The sequence below is a fragment of the Neophocaena asiaeorientalis genome, unplaced genomic scaffold (genome assembly GCF_003031525.2).
Source record: "Neophocaena asiaeorientalis asiaeorientalis breed wild unplaced genomic scaffold, Neophocaena_asiaeorientalis_V1.1 scaffold124, whole genome shotgun sequence".
NCBI lineage: Eukaryota > Metazoa > Chordata > Mammalia > Artiodactyla > Phocoenidae > Neophocaena > Neophocaena asiaeorientalis.
The window spans coordinates 4,073,871-4,090,729 of NW_020174135.1; the positions used below are offsets into that span (position 1 = coordinate 4,073,871).

The window sequence follows — 16,859 nt, forward strand, 5'->3', positions numbered from 1 at the left end:
AGAAAGTATTCCAGGAACTAGTAGAGAAACATACCAGCTATTCGACCATTTCATATGCTAACCTTACTGTGGGCAGCACGGATGAAATTTTCCCCTTTCACTCCACCTCTCGCCTTCGTGTCTCTCTTCACCCCGTTCCTCTTTCGTGCTGAGTGTACGTAAGCGAGGCTGAGCTCTGTCTCTCACACACGCAGGGACACGCTCGCCAGGAGTAGGACGAGGCCATCCACACAGGAGACCAGCTCTCCCCACCTGCACCCCAGGCCAGCTCGCCCTCATCCCTCCTAGACTGACCCAAATTCCTGATGCAAACGCTGTGAAGTTGGCACGCGTTGGCACCAGGCCAAGAGTAAAATCACAGCAGGGGGCACGTGTGTGGCAGGGCAGGTGTGCACACACAGGCATATACAGAAACTCCGGATGGCCTTCACCCTTTCCCTTTGGGCCTGGGAGGTCAAGGTAGGGCAGGTGAAACGCCCTACGAGCCTATTATGATGTGCAGTGGTGACAGCTGAGACAAGAATAAAGGGAAATTAGCGGACTACTCAGATGTCTTTCTTAACCTACCATTTAAACTGGACTTCTGATCGAAAATACGTCTCTTACCATTATACTACCACTAACTTAATACAGTACCACCACATCCCTATGGGGAGGCTGCTAATGAGAAACTCTGAAGCATCAGTTGTCCTTACAAACACCAAGTGCATAACATAAGGGTAATTAAAAGGGCACTTTACTTTATGTAATCCTCCTCTCACCAAACTCTCCCATCAGAAGCATCAATGCCTAACAGAGACCACAAAACAAAGCATCTGATCCTACCCAAAAAAAAACCAAAAACACTTTTCTATGAAAATGCTCACAAGTTGAATAATTTCTTCCATGACAAAAGAGTATAATGTAACACCCTAAAAACCGTTTACTAGATAACACTGGAGGCAATCTACCACAAATGGACGTGTAACATAGTTGTTGTGGTCACCTGCAACGGGACTGGCACGTGAATCCTGGGTCCACTAAAGCCCACCTCCTCACTGTCCCAAGAACTGGCTGCAAAGCTCTCCTCAGCTATGTGTGTGAACCTGTGCTTCTCCCCACCCAGGAAAATGCCTGTGGTGGCTCAAAATGAGTCCACAGAATTCTCTGGCGCTCCCGGTAAAGGGTGGGGCTAGCCCTCACCTTGGTGTGGGCTGGCCTGATGGCCTGCCTAGAAGGGACAGAAATAGCGGGAGTTAGGGTGCCCCACCATGCTTCAGGCCTTCCCCCTTCCCTTGACAGCACCCTGTTGGGGAAGCAGGACGGCACCCCTGCAGCCCACAATGGGGGCTCCAGGAGGTGGTGAGGGACTGAAGCTTCACTACCAAGAGCCAGAAGAACTCTGACGACAGCGACGAGGGAGCAGCTCCTCCAGCCCCAGGAGAGCCTTCAGGCACTTCAGGGACGGCGGCCCACGAGAGACCTGGCGCACAGCCACCCAGGTGAGCCCACTCCCAAATCCCTGGCCGCAGAAACTGGCTTGAAGCCCCATGTTTTGACGTAATTTGTTATATAGGACTGGACTACTAATGTAATGCCTGTTCTCTCCCTTTACACCCTGTCAGGAACAGACCGGCTCAAGTTCACCCCTCCTTTATATGTAGTTTATACATAATTTCCTTTCCTATATGCTCCAACCTTTAACAGGATCTTCTGTACTAGCAAAAGAGTATTAAGCTACACAGGAGGAGGTCAATAAACGTTAAGTGAAGCATACTCCGACATGCATCTCGAGGGCAGAATTCCTAACAAACTTCCGTAAGATTTTAGAACTTAAGAAACTGACATTTACATTGATGCCCTTCCCACTAACAAAATCAGATCTGATATAGCTTACAGTGAAAAGGTGGTGTAATAAAATCAAGAGTTATTAAAGAGATATGGTGGAATTTTAAATTTAGATTTGTATGGAATAAAAGTCCTAATATTTCTGAAAGACCTGCTCATTTTGGAGGAGGCTTTTCCTTCTTATAAGCCCTGCTAGAGTCGAGTTGGTAGCAGCCTACAACCTAACATTCCCCAAACCTGAGGGAGCGGCCCATGCAGTTAACCCATGGACAGCCACAGGTCATCGGGGCTGAACAGGCCGCAATCCTGGCCCCCAGACTGCGTAACTCCCACACCTTCCCCTGGCAGGAGGCATCCAAGCTCAGGAGATGTAGGGGTCTCCGGCCACAGGACCTGTACCTGGTTAAGCTTCACCTCCAAAGCATCTCACATGCCATGTCCAGCTTAATCCTAAAAAGAACCTTCCCCAGCCAGTCCAAGGACGCACGGAAGACAAGCAGGCTAGAACTATCTGCTCCTAAGCCCAAATGGTCAGAGTAAAGTAAAACTATCAGATGGAGAAAAAAATTCTCACTCAAGTCAGAATAGAATATTGTTTCTATTCCAGGGGTACCTATTTCAAATATGCAGTTTGATCCTGTGTGCAAGTTAAAATTTAGAATATTTCTTTAGTGCCTAAGTGAGAGCTAAACAATCACGAAAAAGTCATACTAAAAGGGATCAAACCATGGTAACCATAACAGAATAAGTAGGTCATCATCCCTTCATCAAAGATTGCCACCTTTCCAACACTACTTGTGAAGATGTATTAATACTAATAAAAAACAACAAATCACAGGACAAAAATAAACTGTAAAGTTAGCTCAGCCTTCTTACCTGGCTATTTCTTTTTTTTAAATCTTCCTACACTTCAAGTACTATTTTCCAAATACGTTAATTGATCCTGTAATAAAGTTAATTTTACGACTATCTTATATCAACCATCTCTGACAAATGTACCTTTTGTGGTATTTAATATATCTCCTTTCAAAAAGTATTTTTAATATCAATGTTTTGCTAGTATTTCTAATTGTTTCGATTTTTTTAAGAAAGGAAATTCTTATTGGAATAAAATAATAAAAGGAATGAAGATTCTATGAGTAAAGTAGAAAATGAAAAAATTCAATGCCATTGAAAGCAGACACAGGATCGTTTGTATCTTATGCCATATGAAAAGCTTGTTTTATTACCAGTATAGCTAATCACAATGAAACCATCTCTTACAACTAAAGACATTATAATGAATTTTCTTTACAGCTAAAGAGAAATGGGATTTGCTGTTTCACATCAAATAGAACAGGCTGTATAAATTCTTCTTCCTATTTATTGTAAAACATAATTTCATCTATAAAATCAGTCATGAAATATTAAAACTGAAACGACAGAATTTATATCCTTTACTTAATTTAGTTTAAACAGTCTATTCACTAAAAGGCAGGGCGGCGGGGGGAGAGGTACATGTGATAGAGCCCCTGCTTTCTCATTAGACCCTTTAGACCCTTTATTTTCAAGAATTTATAATGCAGCCATTAAAAAAAGCATCCCATAATAAAAGTCAGTATACTTTCCTTAAATTTTCCTTTCATCTTTTTCAAAAGGCAAGAAAATGAAGCACAAAGCATACGAATGCTGAGGAAGGGAAGAGAACGAGGAGAAAAAAATTAAAGAAACACAATGCATTTACACTGAACATGTTAAGCACTAGTGAAAAGGAACATTAATGTACAAGGAGGCCCAACTATTCCAACAATACACTGCAGGACACGTGGCAAACAGTTAACTTTTCTGAGCCTCGGTTTCCTCATTTGCAAAGTGAGAGGGGACTAAGATTTCTAAATTCCATGAGAAAATCCCTCGCTGACAATAAAAAAAATGTTGAACACTCAACCAGCAGAAAAAAGAATGGATCTGTGTTTCATTCCAGCAGGAATACTATGAAGAAAAAGGCTATTTCCAAAACGTAAAAATGGAGGAAAAATAACCAAAAAAACAGCTAAAGACACGTTCCATACAGTTCTTGCTTTAACAGATTCCTCAGGTCCACTGAAGAGATGGATTAATACCATGGCTAATCAAAGAACGGCAAGGAAAATAGACTAAAACTACTAGTTTTGGAAGAAATCTGGAAAGCACTAATTCCAAATGTCAGTAAGCTAACACATGATAAAACTATCAAGCCTCAAGATTTTTGGAATATAAATTATTAGGTATCAAAGATATGAGTGTTAAGAAAGTATATTTAGAAAAGACAAAACTTCAGTATTAAATTTTAAAAATGGATATAGTTCTAAACAAGTCCAATTATCTAATAAGGTTAATAGTTTTTATTTTCCTCTGGGTGATGAAATTATAGGTTAATTTTTTCTTCTTCTTCCTGGCTTTTTCCTATACTCTTTCCTAGATATATTACTTTGGCGGGGGGGGGCGAGGAAACTAAGGGGGAAGCTTAATAAAAGTCTCTACACATGGTAAGTAACGGAAAATGATAACTCCTCTCAAGATGGGAAGAGCAAGCCCTCAGGTAGAAATACATTTATGATTGTGGTTCTAAGACTAAACTGAGTATCAAAATCTTACAAATAAAAGTAAATTTAAGGGGTGACTTGTAAACGTCAGAGATGTTTGGGGTCTAATTTTGGTCAAACACCCAGGGACACCAAGAAATATCCCTAGGGCCATCGGACCGCCCACTAAACTCAAGAGAGGAGGAGGGGGACCAATAACAAGCACAGCTGGCACCCCCATCTCGGCCTCCGATACCTCCTCACTAAACAGAACCCGGTTCCTCGAGGAATGGCAGATTCTAGGCCGGGGGCAGGGTCAGTACACCATGAGCCTGAAGAATCTCATCATGTCTCGAAGTGGGGAGAAATGCTTTTAGAAAATGTTGGGACAAAGACACAGGAGTCAGCTTGAAGAGGTGCCTACTGACTAAATCTGGGACAACATGAGTGCCACAGTCGTTAGTGCCAGTAAACCATTAAAAGCAGGTATGAAGAAGTCCATACTGACGTCTGGGAGAGAGGGAGACAGACAGAGAGACTGACTAGACACACAAATGGACAGGCTGACAGGGCAAAGGTTACAGCAGAATGCTGAGGGCCAACTGGTAAGTGTGGAGGGAGTGAGGGGATAGAAAATCATACTGACAGACTATCGGGCAAGAACTATCAATGGATGCCAGTTCTGGGGGGGCAATTTTGATGTGCAAGATGTCTGAATGGCATTAAACCATCTCCCTACAAACTGCTTATTTGCTGCAAGGGAAGAAAAAAAATTCAGTAATTATACGGTGGATAACTCAGCTACGCCTTGCCAGGGGTGATCAAATTAACATCCTCAACGACGGTGGACATGGGATGCTTGCAGATGTAACGCCCTGAGGAGGACGGGACACCTGGGCATCACTGCAGCTGAGAATGCCAGACCTGCAGCTAATTAAGAGGACACAGCACACAACACAGAGTGAGGAGTGTTTTATTTGAAGACCAAAAAAAATGTGGGAGGACTGCATTCTTCACAAATGTCAGTGTTATAAAAGACAGAGACAGACTATGGAAATGTTCCAGATTAAAGGAGGCTAAAGAGACGTGACAACTAAACGTGCTACGTGTTCTCAGACTGGATCCTGTGGTGGCAGGAAAACGTGCCACTAAGGCCATGCTAGGTCAGCTGACCAAAAGTACTGCGATGGTTAACTGTATGTGTGAGGCTAAGGCATGCACAGACAGCCAGTAAAATATTATTTATTTCCACGTCCATCTGTGAGGGTATTTCTGGAAGGGATAAGCATTTGAATGGCAGACTGAATAAAAAATGTCCGCCCTCACCAGTGTGGGCTGGCAACACCCAATTTGTTGAGGGCCTGAATAGAGCAAGACGGTGGAGAGGTGCAGGAAGGTCAAATTTGCTGTTTTCCCTTGAGTTGGGACGTCCACTTTCTCCTGCCCTCAGACATCAGCATTCCCGGTTTTTGAGCCATCAAACTCAGACTGAATTATATCACCAGCTTTCCTGTTTCTTGAGCCTGCAGAAATAAGAATGTGGGACTTCTAGGACTCCATATCCACATTAGCCAACTCCTATAAAAAAAAAATCTCCTCATATATATTTGTATACATCCTATTGATTCTCTAGGGAATCCTGACTGATACAGATTTTGATACTGAGAGTGGTTCTAGAGGAATAGGATTTTCCCTTGAATCGGAACGGAGGTTTCTGGAAATGGCTCTCTAATGTGATTAGATTTAAGGATGCTAATGACTATTTCCAGTAGCAAAGAGAGTACTGATAACAGTCTACAGTGTGAATAGGAAAACACTGTACCCAGAGTCCCACTAGGCATAGCTGGTCTGCTAGCTTCCAGGTGACTGCAGTTACTTCTACTAGAATGTTATGGGGAGTTCCCTGGTGGGCCAGCAGTTAGGATTTGGCAGTTTCACTGCCCTGGCCCGGGTTCAATCCCTGGTTGGGGAACTGAGATCCCACAAGCCACTCAGCATGGCAATCAATCAATCAATAAGAATGTTATGGATTAAGCACTGAAGACACTAAAATAGTATCCATCATGTGAACAGTATTTCCCAAGTATGACAGAAATACACTACTGGCATTTAAAATAAAGTTATGTGCCACAAGTAAGGACTTTTAAGTAAGTGTGTATTATTAGCATGAATATTAGGGGAAAAAAATAACATACCAACCCATGACTCCACATACATTACTTCTTATGACAAGGCTAAATTTAAAAAATAAAAAGTGAGGTAAAATACTGTGGAGTAAAATATAGCAAAAACAATGAAGGAGTAAATAAATGACTAAAGTGTGGAAAACTCTACATTCATACCTTATTTATTTACTAATTTTTTGTATAAATTCTAAGAAGTCAATAAAAATAGATAAGAATCCTCAACTCTAAATTCATCTGTAAATAAGAGTGTTCTGAAAATCCCTCCCTTCCCCACGGCAGGCAACCCTTCATAGCTGGCATCACAAGTCTTCACTTACTAATTTTCACACGAGTACTGGCTACCTCAGATTATACCTTTAAGAAAACACTGCGGCCTAACAGAATGTCCTAACTCTGTAACATTACGCTTCTGCAGTCTGAGGAATAGATAAGAGAATTATATATGTGGAGAAGAAAGACTGCAGAATACTAATTTTCTACATATTCATAAACTGCCTTTCCCTCAGATGTGGTACAGTGGCTAGAATCACCCTAACAAGAAGTTAATGCCCTAATTCCATAACTGCTATAACAAGTGGACCTGAAAATGGCTCAGACACAAGTTCCTATCTCGCTCCTGTAAACTCCCAAGGCAGGTGTTCCAGGTCTGCAGGCAGTCGGCTCCCAGCTGATTCAGGAATCCTGGCTCTTTCCAACTTGATGCTCTGACTCAGAGCTTCCTCATTCTCTGCATCCAGCTGACAGAAGACGAAAGCAAGCGTGAAAGCGGCAGGGCATTTGCTTCTTTAAAAGCCTTGGCTCAAAAGTGGCACCTACCACTTCCACTAATTCCTGCTTCACTGAAAAGAAATCTGAAAAATGTCACCTAGAGTTGTGCAATCGTCCCTTGCGGAAGGGAAGAACTGATGTAGGTGGACAGCCAGCCAGCTCTGCCACACACCAATCCAAAAATTATCACACTACTTGTCATTCTACCATTAATGAAGGCTTTTAATCTTTATAAGACTTACCAAGACCTGTTTTGAGAAATGCAACTGCCCCTGGAAGAGCCTACTAAGAGCTACTTCCACATTTGTAAAACAAGGGAATTATACACAATGTCAGTCATTTGACAAATTTAGCTAATCATCAAAACATGAATCCCTTGGACCTACACGTGGACAGATTCCGATTAAGAAAGTCTGAGGTGGGGACCAAAGCCTGTAGTTCTAAAGAGCTCCCTGTTTGATTCTGATAAGCCAGATTTGGGATGCACTGGATAAAAGTCCCTCCTAACCTCAAAAAAAAACCAATATATACTTAACATACACCTACCAGACAGAGATGAGGTGCAGAGGAGGAGAGGGAAAAAAGGGGAAGGAAGAAAGGTGAATCAGGAAGGAGAAAAATGTACTGCACTAAACAGGGCCATCACACCAGATTCCAAACTCATTTGCCTACATAACAACTGGCCACACAACAGTATTCTGAACGTGACTTTCAGCAAACACTGTCTCAATCTACCACCCTGAAACCCTAGGGTTTTAAACACTACCCCTACAGGAAACCAGATTATGGACCCTGAAGATTCTTAATGAAAGTCATTTGGTCTCATTTTCTGAAAGACTATAATTTCTACTACCACTCTTTGAATGATCTAAATTTTCTAGGCTATTTTTAAACGTACATTACACCTTAGTTTAAATTCTAACAGTTTTATAATTTTATGCACTCATATAACTGTGATTCCCCATTCTTTAATAACTGATCCAATAATTATATATCAAATTTTGATCCTTAATTCACAGTAATTCACAAATGAATTGTACCCTTGGAAAGAAGTGGTTTGTTGCTTGTTCTAGGTTTAAAACACAAAGTTTCCATTATATTTAGTAACTGACAAGCAAGCTAGGCTTTGGTTACATTGGATGATGTAACCTGGTACTACTCCAACTGTGTTAAGCAATGTCTTTTCCCAAGGAGGCTTCTTATTACCTTACTTTTTATTTAAAACTATTTTGTTTTTTAATAAAAAGTAAAAAGTACAGCATATAAGAGAAAACAAAAGTATGAACATCAAACACACTGAAAAACACTAAGACTGAGATTATCTAGCTTTAGCAAAATACAGCTGAAACTAGAAGAGCTGAAGTACCTTAAAACCCATTTGAAGAAGCCTACTTTCTACATTTGCCCATCAGGGATCTGCGACAAGCACTATATGTGTCTGAAATGCAGACATCCTGCTATGGAAGGACTCTCACGGGCTGTCAACTTCTTAGTGAGGGGCTGGCTCTGTTAGAAAGTATGACATTACGTAATTACAAATGCTTGACAGTTCTGCTTTAGACAAATTTAGCACTACGAATATCAAACAAAAATAGTACAACTATTTGGTTCCATAGGATGTGTAACTTGACTTAGGGCTTCTATAACCATCTTTTTATTTTTCCTATACTTGCTCATTTCAAGGAGCGACTGTCACACCACGATGGCTTAAAAAGGTTTACAGCATAAGTAATGTTTATTTTAAAATAGTCCTCATAATATGGGATACAAAAGGTTGCCCTTTTTAGCAACCTAAGCAAAGAAGTATGATTTCCTAAATCCTATGGCATGATACTACCACTTCCTAATAAACTGGAAGATGCAATCCTTAGAACTAACAACAAAATACAATTACTTTTTCTGCTTTCTAGACTTGCCATTTACTAGAATAATAAAGTCACGTACACTGGTTTAAAAACAAACCTAGCAAAATCAAGTAACTCGGAAAATGGGGGTGAATACATCCTTCACCAGTCCTGCTCTCTACTCCCATTCCTACTTTGACTTGGCCTTTCTTTCTGTAATGCACAACACTCTGGGACACAACTCTGCTTTGTCTACGACTGTCTTCCTCCGACCTTCTCTGACAGAGTCAGAGACTTCCTCCACCTCTTCCCCCTCTGTGCCCACAGGACCTCCCCGCCTCTGTGACACGGGGCAATAGTGATCTGACACACCACCCCCCAGGTTCATTGGGTGGCTCAATCCTCAGCTAATGAGTGTAAACTCAGCACACAGTGTGCCTGCACAGTGAGCGCTCAGCAAGTGTTAACACTCCGTACCCTCGAAACCAGTCTTCTCCCTTATATCTCTACTCCGGACAGTACTGTTACATCACAGTCCAACAAGAATGTATCTTGACCACCATCACCCCCATCATTATTTTTTTCATACAAACTGAATAGTCCCTGTGTAGACGGACACTGCAAAAAGGAAAGTTTGTTTTTAAAATATTTGGTAGATATAAAAATAATTTTAATGTGTACAAAGATATTAAGCATAATATAACAAAAATCTGAGTACAGATCACAGTTTAAGAAAATTAAATTCTTGTCTTTGAAGTCCCTCTTGGTGTGCCTATCACCTTCCCTCTTGTTACAGAGCTACCCATTAACTTGTATTTTGTTTATAATTTACCTATTTTCTTTACTACTTTGCCATACCTGTATTCCTAACAATATGCATTCTGTTTTGCATGTTTCTAAACTTAAAAAAGAAAAAGGGAAAAATACTAGATGCATTCTTCTGCAAGTAGCTTTTTTTTCCCTCAAGTTAACGTTCCTGATACTAATCCTTGGTGATGCATGTGACTGAAGTCCATTGGGTTTCACAACGGCACAGTACTTCATTACAGGAATATAGTACAATTTATTCATTCTCCTGTGATGACCGTGGCTTCCAAGATTTATCTTTTACAAACAGTGCAAGGGTGAGCATTCCTGTACATGTCTCCAGTCATTCATGGACCCAAGTTTCTCTGGGGCAGTGGTTTGCCCATTTTAGCATGCATCAAATCACCTGGAGAGCTTGCTAGAACAGAAAGCTGGCCCATCCCCAAAGTTTCTGATTCAGTAGGTCTAGGGTGGGTCCCCAAAATGTGCGTTTCTAACAACTTCCCAGGAGATGATGGGAACACAACACAGAAGCAACACTCTAGGATAAAGACATAGGAGTGGAATTACTGGGTCAAAGGGTACACACCTCTTTACTAGTTAATTCCAAAGTTATTGTACCAACTGACACTCCCTCTTAGCATTCACTAGAATGCTTCCTACCCTCCTGAAAAGCAGATATTGTCAGATTTTTACACTGTTGCCAAATTAGCGTGTATGAAACTATATACCACGCTGGTCAAATCTGCAGTTCTCTAATTACTGATTAAGTTAGCATCTCTGCATTCACGTGTCCTCTTCTGTGAAATGCCTATTCAGGTCCTTTGCCCATTTGTCTATTGTTCTTATAGATTTGCAGTTGTTCACCTTTCTGGACACTAAACTTTTATCGGTAATATGTACTAAAAGATCTATTCTCACTTGTGACTTGTCTGTTCACTTTCTTGATGGTTTCTTTTAATAAACAAAAGTTGTCAATATCAAGGTTGTCAAACACATCAATCCTTTCTTTTATGGTTTGCACCTTCTATAATTTAAGAACCTTTTCCCTCTAACAGAGTAACACAACTATTGCCCTACATTGTCTTCTAAAAGTTTCATAGTTTTGCCTTCTATATATAAGCCTTTAATTGACCTGTAGCCGATTCTGGTGAATAATGTGAATTAGAAATGTATCCCACTGCTAAGAGGTTTCCTATTTGGTAAGAGCCACAGATACAGCCAACAATAACTATACACAATAAGTGCCCCAAGTGAAATTATTGGTTAGCTGTTAATCACTCTTTTGTTGAGGTTTATTCTGCTCTCTCATTGAGGAAAACAAAAAACTGGAAATTTTCAACATGAAAACTTGGAAAGTTTTAGCAAATTAGTCAGAATATGATCTCCACTCACCACACTCCAAGAAGCATCTTTAAAAATACCAAAAAAATGTTGGATTATTCTTAAAAAAAGCACTGGGGAAAGTGTGGGAAAATGTACATTCTCAATAGTACTGGTTAGGATATAAATCTATACAACCTTTCAAGAGGGTAATTTTACAATTTATATATCAGAAGCCTTAAAATGTGTATCTTCTTTGAGTTATCAGTGACGCTTCACAGAATTTACCTTAAAGAAATAACCAGACAAAATATGTGTTTAAGGATATGCACCAAGGAACTCTTTACGTTAGAAAAAACTGGGAACAACCTAGTATCCAGCAATGAGGTACCGCTTAAAGATGAAGCCGCCGTGGCACATCCATAGACTGGGACACTGTGCAGATTACAGAGCTGTACTGACAGGGGGAGATGATCACGGTATTCCGGTAGCTTATAAAAACACTTAACAAGATGCACAAACAACATTTATTTACTCATAAATATTTATTGAGTGCCTCTATGTGCTAGGTACCAAGCAAGTTACTGAGTAAACAGAAAGAGGGATCTGTCCCCTGCCTCCAAGGAGCTTACAGGCACTGGGAGGAGACAAACCAGGTCTGTATCTTCCAACTGACTCAGGCTGGGATATTAAAGGCACACGCATTTCGGAAACAGAGATAATTTATATGTGTAATATAGCCAGCAATTCCATTAGCAAGGAAAACACGTGCCCCAGCCCCATGGGCTAGCAAGTGGGTAAGCAGTGGGATACCAGGAGCAACTGCCTGGTGATGAACTGAAGTGCATCCATCTTCTAAATGCTCCAGGGAGAATTCTTAAGAAATGCAGCACAATTATGGAAAGTCGTGCACTGAAGACACATGTGAGACAGGTCACAGAACCAAAGCAAAACAATTCAGACAAACAGCTTCCACTGTTGCCAATTCAAGACGAATACTGCCCGAGATCAAGTATAAGTTCTTGAGCAGATAACTGTTCTTCCAGCAGTGAAACCTCTACCCTTTCCAGCTATGTTTGAGTCTAACAAATAGTACTGAAGCCTCCCAAGATAAGAAGTATTCCACAGTTAGGGTCAGGTTCAAAGGATTCTGACATTAGATGTTCACTTATTTTAAACTTTTGCACCAAAATCAGGCAAATTAGGAGGGTCATTAATTACAAAGAGAAAATGTTTAATCTTAGAGCACAGAAAGATGTCAGACATCACCTCAACCAAGAGGTCAAAGTTAACATTCACCACTGATAAAATATATCTACATCACGTGCATTCCAATGCGATGCACTGAGGGCAAACTTCACCGCTGTGGTATTCTTGCCAAAAATGCCTAACCCTCAATTTAATCCTGAAAGAACATGACACAAATTCAAACCCACTAACATTCTACAAAATAACTGACCAGTACTCCTCAGAGGTATCAAGGTCATGGAATATAAACCTATAAGGAACTGTCACAGATTGCAAGAGACTACAGAGGCATGATAACTAAATGCAATGTGGGATACTGGATTGGATGCTGAATCAGAAAAAGCACAGCAGTGGTGAAACTCAAATCAAGTCTTTAGATTAATTGTATCAACTGCCCGGTTTTGGTAACTGCACTACAGTTACATAATGTGTTAACAAAGAGATCTGGTTAGAAGATATATAGAACTCTCTGGACTATTTTTGAAATTTTTTTGTAATTCCAAAATTATTTCAAAGTAAAAAGTTTTTAAAAATCATTTAAGATGCAAGATAAAAAGGTATGGGGATCGCTCATTAACTCTAACATAAAAAATGCTAGCTACCTCCTCCAATAACTATGCTTTAAAAAAATTCCAATAATTGCAACTAAGGTGTAAACGGGAATAAATGGCAATTATTCAATAAATGCCCAAGACTGGGATCATCTAGAGAGCAGAGTAACTTTCCAGGTAAATGACCTACCTTACTTTCCCCCTTACTCTTTTTTAATTCAACTTACATTTCTTCAATATCTATTACAGGCATATAATCTGTCCTTGGGCCCGATAAGAGTTTGATATGTAAGAAAAGAACATTTTAGTACACAAAACAACACAGAAAAGCATAGAAAAACAAAGCTGGAAGTAACTTTTTACTTCCATACAACCTAGCAATCAACCTGGACACGCTTTTCAGTGTGAATGTTGGTAAGACTGGGGGCTCTCACAGCTCATGTGTAGCCCCTTCAATAGTAAGTGGCCCTGACCACTAGAATTGTCTCCAAAAATTACCCTTGAATATGCCACAATGACTCTGAGAAATACTCCATTTCCAGTCCTTTTTTATTTTTCATCTAATCATATGTTGTTTATGCATTACTGTTTGTGATACAAAATGTAAAAACTTGATTCTCTGAGTACCAGGGAAAAGGTTAAGCGGGTAAAACCTGCAGAGGTTTACTTACTCTCCTCTTATGAGAGATCAAAGGCAACATCACGTGAGGCCAGGGTTCCCGAAGTGTGGCCTCAGAGCCAGCAGCTTCACCATCACCCAGGCACCTGTCAGGAGTGCAAATTCCCAGTCCCAGCGCAGGCCTGCTGAATCAGAGCCCCTGGGTGATGCCCAGCATCTGTGTTTTCACAGGCCCCCCAGGTGACTCTGATGCACCTTAAATTTGAGAACTATTGATGCTTCAAAGAGCAGAAAGCCTAGCCTATAAATCAGGGGGCATGATTCTAATCCTTGTTCTGCCACTAATTTCTGAGACATGTTTGTCACTTAGCTTCAGGGGGCTCAGCCCTCTCATCAGACAATGAGAATGAAAATAGATCACTGCCACAGTCCTTATGCCCTCTAAAAGGGGACAACTCTATGAGGCCTAAAAGTGAAAAGAGAACCACAGCGATTTCTCTTTCATCAAAATGAAACAATTAAAATTTCTCCCTTTCATCAACTGGTCTCTGAATCATATTTCTTATTATTTTAAATAAAACTGCGTTAACTTTGCTTTAGTGAAAGCCATATAAACTCTAATTTTACAGTTTCCTATTTAGCTCTGTATCAAGTCTATTTTGGAGGAGTTCCACATAATAACAAGACTTCCAAGAAACCTACACTACAGACTGAATTATAATTCCCGCCCCCAGCCCCCAGCCCAAATTCGAACGGTGAAGCCCTACTCCCCAGTGTGACAGTATTTAGAGACAGGGCCTCTGGAAGGTAGGTTTACCTGAGGTCATGAGGGTGAGGCCCCCAAGATGGGATCAGTGTCCTTACAAGAGGAAGAGAGACCAGAGTTCTCTCGCTCTCTGCCACGTGACAACAGAGCAAGAAGGTGGCTATCCGCAAGCCAGGAAGATTCCCTCAGCAGGAATCGGCACCTTGATCTTGGACTTCTCAACCTCTAAAACTGTGATAAATAAATGTTTGTTGTTTCAGCTACCCAGGCTATGGTATTTTGTTATAGCAGCAAGAGCTAAGACACTCAAATGTCCCCTCTGGTGTGGGGATCTAACACGCCAAGTTACAGTGCAGAACTGTGCTCCATGACTTCTCATAATGACTGTGATCGAACCACAGGAAGTATTTACAAGCAAGAAAATCAAAGAATTTAAAAATGTATAGATCTAGGTATTTCCATTACTACACAGCTTTCATTTATCCTCCTGTTCATGGATTTATAAACTGGGATGCTTCTCGCAACCTGTATTACCTGTGAAACAAATCTCTTCTTAGAGGGGCTGTGAGAGAGGGAGGTGAATCAAATAGAAGAGTCTGTTTTATAGAAGAGAGTTCTCCTCTAATAAAACAAACCTAATTAGAATGAATGTTGGGGAAAATGTCCCATCAATCAAGTGAATAGCCATTAACCCTTAAGATCTCCACTCAAATATATCCTGAAAGCTCTCATCACTCCTACCCCAGCAGTGATCATTTCCTCCGTGCTCCCGTATCTCCATTTCAGCACTTGGCAAAAGGCATTACATTTGTTTACGTATCTGTCTCCTCCAACGGACCCTGAAATCATCTAGGGCAATATGTTACTCTCTCCTGCACTAAAATGGTGTCTGGCATGAAGCAGGAACCAGTGATTATTAAGTGCAGCCACTTTGCTTTGTTAAACACCAGTGGAACTCTGTTCTATCTTGCAGCTTTCGTGTAAATCTGAAATTATTCCAAAATAAGTTTTTTTTTAAAAAAAAAAAAAAGGCACCAATAGCAACTGCACTATCAGCAATCATCACAACTGTCTTACACATCGTGTAAGACATTAGCTACTACAGAGCCTTGCCTTAGCGGGTTTTGTTTGTTTCTTCGTTGCAGCACTAGGGATCATTCGTTGCAGCATGCCGGCTTCTTAGGTGCAGCTTGCCAGCTTCTTAGTTGCGGCATGCATGCGGTATCTAGTTCCCAGACCACGGATCGAACCCGGGGTCCCCTGCATTGGGAGCACAGAGTCTTACCCACTGGACCACCAGGGAAGTCCCCGCCTTAGTGTTTTCCAGACGTGACACTAGGAGTTAGTAATTTCACATGTAGCAAACTTGAAGAATGAATAACAAACATTTGAGATTTGAATCCGGACGCTAACTTTGGTCAAGTTATTTAATCTGGGTCTCAGTTGGCGGAAAGGGGTTAATTCCTGCTCTACAAACTGCTGTGCTAAATAAAGTATACAGCGTATATATCAAATGAGCTCTCCTAATGATGTTCTAGTCAATAGACAATCAGCGTCCTTCCCTGCACGGTGTTCCAGCTGGACTAACACCTCGCCGCAGAACAGGTGCACACTGTAATTAGTTCCACGGGCACGAGCTGTAACGTTATACTTCAGTCACCATTAGGGTTATGGTTACCTATAAAATAAATCCTACTCGTGTGTCCCTGGATGCCAACCCTGCCAAGATATCCCACTCCAGAATTCCCCCTTTAAAATAAACAAGCTATTCCCACCTCGACGCAGCCGACAGGGGTCAGCCGCTCCTGCCACCCGCCTCCACCAGACTGGTCCCCAGAAAACGGACAAGCACACACAGGACGTGCCCGCTAGCTGGGAAGAGGGGTACCCGCTGCTGCAAAAAGTGGTGTGCGGCAGCCTGGGGTCTCCGTCCAGGGCAGAGCGGCTGAACCCGAGCGGCTAGGACCCTCCCTTCCAGTCGTGCCGCTCTCGGGCACCAGCGCTCCAGACCGCTGCCCGGCCGGCGTCCTAAACGGAAGCCGACGCTGGTGGCAGCGGCGCGGCTCCGGGAGACCGGGAGGGGGCGGGCAGCCGGAGGAAACCGACACGCCGCAGCTCGTGTGCGTTTCACTCGGGGGAAGCCCGGCGGTGAGAAGCGCCCGACCGCGGGCAGGGGCGCGCAGAATCGGCGCCTCCGCCCTGACAGCCAGGCCCGTGTGAGTCGGGCCTGGGGGCGAGCAGCGGCTGGCGGCGTGGAGCCCGGGCAAAAAAATTACCTGTTTGCCGACGGAATCGCTCCTGCTCGCCCCTCTGACTGACTCCTCCGGCTCACCGTCTTCCCTCTGGGAGGAAGGGGCGGGACTTCCTGTCTCTCCGC

The 16,859-nt window shown here is 41.9% G+C and overlaps 1 protein-coding gene across 2 annotated transcripts in view; it reads right to left on the reverse strand.

Moving 5' to 3' along the window:
* Positions 1-16,825, reverse strand: part of ZNF407 (zinc finger protein 407) — a 413,038-nt gene extending 396,213 nt beyond the window's left edge. The window contains exon 1 of one of the 2 annotated variants that reach the window (XM_024754886.1): positions 16,759-16,825. The gene's annotated coding sequence lies outside the window, so the exon portion shown is untranslated. Of the gene's footprint in view, positions 1-16,257; positions 16,306-16,758 lie in introns of those variants that run through there. The other variant, XM_024754887.1, reaches the window with a different exon arrangement.
* Positions 16,826-16,859: the final 34 nt, after the last annotated feature.